The sequence below is a fragment of the Urocitellus parryii genome, chromosome 3 (assembly GCF_045843805.1).
Source record: "Urocitellus parryii isolate mUroPar1 chromosome 3, mUroPar1.hap1, whole genome shotgun sequence".
NCBI lineage: Eukaryota > Metazoa > Chordata > Mammalia > Rodentia > Sciuridae > Urocitellus > Urocitellus parryii.
Window position 1 is genome coordinate 217,944,810 of NC_135533.1, and position 3,607 is coordinate 217,948,416.

A 3,607-nucleotide genomic window follows, 5' to 3' on the forward strand; every position below is an offset into this window, starting at 1 on the left:
AGCATCCCAGGATGCTCCTCAGGGTGAGCCCACACTGCCTGTCCCCACCCCCTACCTGGCAGAGATGGGTGACTGCTGCCTCGGTACCTCTGTCACCCAGAGTCCTGGACCTGCAGCCAGCAGACGCCAGGCCTCAGGGCTGCCCACTGAGGGAGGGGACGGCCACAGGAGGTGGGAGAGGGTCAGACCTCAGACTCACTGCTCACCGTGCGTGTGACCCTGGGCAAACCGTGCCACCTCTCCCTGCCTCGTTCCTCCTCTCAGTCACACGGGGGCTGTTACCCATGTTGGCTACCGTATTGATCATCATTATTTTTGGTGCTGGGGATGGAACGAGGGCCTCACACATGCCAGGCCAGCGCTCCATCGCTGAGCTCGTGCCAGCCTTTTTTTTTTTTTTGGTACCAGGGATTGAGCTCAGGGGCCCTGGACCACTGAGCCCCACCCCAGCCTATTTTGTACTTTATTTAGAGACAGGGTCTCACGGAGTTGCTGAGCACCTCCTGTCTCAGCCTCCCAAGCCACTGGGATGATAGGCGTGCACCACTGCACCCGACCCCAGCCCTTTTTATTTTATTCTGAGACAGAGTCTCACTAAGTGGCGGAGGTGGAGGCGGAGGCCTCCTCCAACTGGCATCCTCCTGCCTCAGCCTCCGGCATGGCTGGGGTGACAGGCGTGGCCACCTCACCAAACCTGTGATTGTTTTTTCACCCACTGAATCGGTTTCGTTCCAGAGAGGCTTGGGGCCAGAAAGCACCTGGCGTCACAGAGAGCAGAGCCAGGGGCCTGGGTGCACCTCGGGGGCCGCCCTGCCAATGGGCAAGAGAGCAGAAGCCCGCGGGAGCCGGGCCTTCGGGGGCTCCTCCCTCCACCCGGCCCCTGCACCGCCCACTTTCCCTCTGGACACACACAGGCCGGCCCTCCCCTCTAGGTCAGAGTTTATTATGTCCCACAACCCCCCCGAGCTCATGGAGATGACGTCTTCACATCACGACAGCGATCATGGTCACTTCTGTGGTTAAGAATCACAAAACTCGCCTTCAGAGGGTGCACGTGCGGACGGCCACTCTCAGGTCACAAGAGAGGAAGCCAACGTCCCCTGACAGGGAGGCCTGGGTCCACTGCCTCTCAGCCACGCTGCTCCACCGCCAGGCCCAGGTCCGGGCGGCGTGTCCTGGATGGGGCCTGCGCCCGGGGCCGTCCAGACGCACCTGGCCACAGGTGGCCCCGGAGATGCGGCCTCCCGCTCGCCGGGCCTTCTTCCCTCTGGAGGGTCTGCTGTGGCCAGGAGGGGTCCTCGGCCACTCGCCTGTGGCTGCTGGTGATCCGAGGGGCGGTGGGTGCACGGGGCAGAGCCCGGGCCCCTGGAGGCGGATGGGCCTCCCTCACGCCGTCGCCCGCCGCTGTAGGCACTGGTTGTGGGAGGATAGAACGGGCCCGTTCTGTCCCTGGCTCCTTCGTCCCGCTGGGGGAGAACCCGGTCTTCAGTGAGGAAGAGGCTTGGGGGTCACGGTCCTGATGGGCCAGGAGAGTCACCACAGGCAGCCTGCCCTGGTCATCCGGACTGAGCCGTGGTGGCTGCGTGGCATCTGCTGGGGCCTCCGGGAAGGGCCTGTGCCGTCCTGCCCAGGCTGTGGGGACGCACCCGGCTGTGGGGGAGCGGGGCCTTCCGGGCCTCCTGTGGCTCTTGCTTTGCGGGGACCACCAGCAGAGCCCCGGGACCAGGTGCGGTGGGAAGAAGGGCTGCCCTGTGTGGTCAGTGAGGGATGGCCCCCGGCAGCAGGGTCTGGGGGCAGCCGACAGAGGCCTGTCTCCTGGCAGCAGCCACCTCAGGCCCCAGGTAACATGTCTTTCCTGGGACACCATCACTGTCCTCGTCCTTTATCTGACACCTAGGAAATGGCGATTTAAACCTCTCCATCCCCCAGGGTCCAGCCTCCCTAGGTCAGAAGTGGGTGTCCCCCAGGAGTGTCCCCGGCACAGCACAGTCGCTCGTGACGGGCTCCCAGGCCCATCGCCCCTCAGAAACTCCATCGTCCCCAGGTGGGACATGCTGGCGTGAGGGACAGGAGGCCGAGGCCACTGTCCCACATGGCATCTCGTTGTGCAGCCCTGCCGAGCGGCCGTGACCACCACGGTGCCCCAGACAACGTGGGAGTAACCAGACATGCCCCTGCTGGGCCAGGTCCACACCCGCTGGACATTCCACCGGGCCAGATCACCTGGACATCGATGGCACTTGCTGACGCGCCTACTGCGGAGGTGCCTGCTGGACTTTTGCTTGGGTTCATCGGGGACAGAGACACGGCCTGGAGGGCCAGCGGGGGCCACTTTCCGCAGACAGCAGACGCTGCGGGTCCTGGGCTTGCGGACCCTCCTGAGGCCTGGCCCTGGCAGGTCTGTCCATCTTTCACCAGCCAGACCCTGGCTCCCTGGGGGAGGACCAGGTCCGAGCTGGGAACACGGGTGCCCCCGCTCAGCGCCCTGGGACTTATTTCCCACCGTCTTCAGAAGCCGCGGTCTCGGGCCTCCTCCTGCAGCCTCCTCCTGCAGCCTCCTCTCCCAGGTCTGCACTTCCAGAACCTGCCTGGCGCAGAGCTGGCTTCTCTGTCCTCAGTGGGAAGCCTGTGGGGTGTCCCCACCCGGCCTGGGGGTCAGGCCAGGGAGGGGGCACAGCTTGTCCCCTTGGAAGGAGGTCCTGGCTGGATGCCCTGTGGCGTGGCGATCCAGTTACAGGGCGTGAGCGGGTTCTGATGGAGGCCGGTGGGTTTTGCCGCTGGACGAGGCTCGTCCATCGGTCGCCGTCTCACTCATGCGATCAGCTCAGCGTCTCCCAGGGAGAGGGGGTGTCCTTGGAGGTGACAGGGGCAAGGCGAATGACAATCCAGGGGTGTGAACTGGGAAGTGAGGCTGAGGTCAGGCGAGCCGGGGTGTCTGTGGCTCCAACCTGGACCACGTCAGGGACAGAGGGACCTCCACCTGTGCCCAGCACTGGCTAGGGCCAGCTAGGACAGCAAGAGGTGTCCTGTAGCCCAGGCCTGGGGCAGGGCAGGGGTCACCAGGGCCCTCTGGAAGCGGGAAGAGCCGAGAGCCGGACCTTCTCCGGACACGCTAGCATGGCCTCGTTTTTTAAAAAAATAAAGTAAAATGTTTTGAAGCAGCTGAAGAGGGGCTGGGGTTCAGAGGTGGTGGGGACAGGGGCGGCCGGGGACAGGGACGGGCGAGCAGGTCCGGGCTGGAGGGCGTCGGACGGGTTTCTTGGCATCCGGAATCTTCTTTGTCTTCTCCACGCTCAGCCGCCTCAGGACAAGCTGGGGACACACACAGGCCAGCTAAAGTGGAGAAGGCCCTGCCCCGGTGTGGGGTCCAGAAGGGTGACCCCTGCCCAGCGCCTGTCTAGCAGGAGTGGCTTCTGCTCTTCAGGGCAGGTCACCAGCCACCCACCCACCCATGTGGCTTTGACAGGAGCCTCCCTCCTGGTGCCCGAGCAGAGGAGCAGGTCCCAGGGACTGCGGTCCTCGTCCAGAGTGGACGGAGGTGTCCACCCACCCTCCTCCACCCCTCTACCCACCCTCCCACCCACTGACCACCCGCCTATCCCTGTGC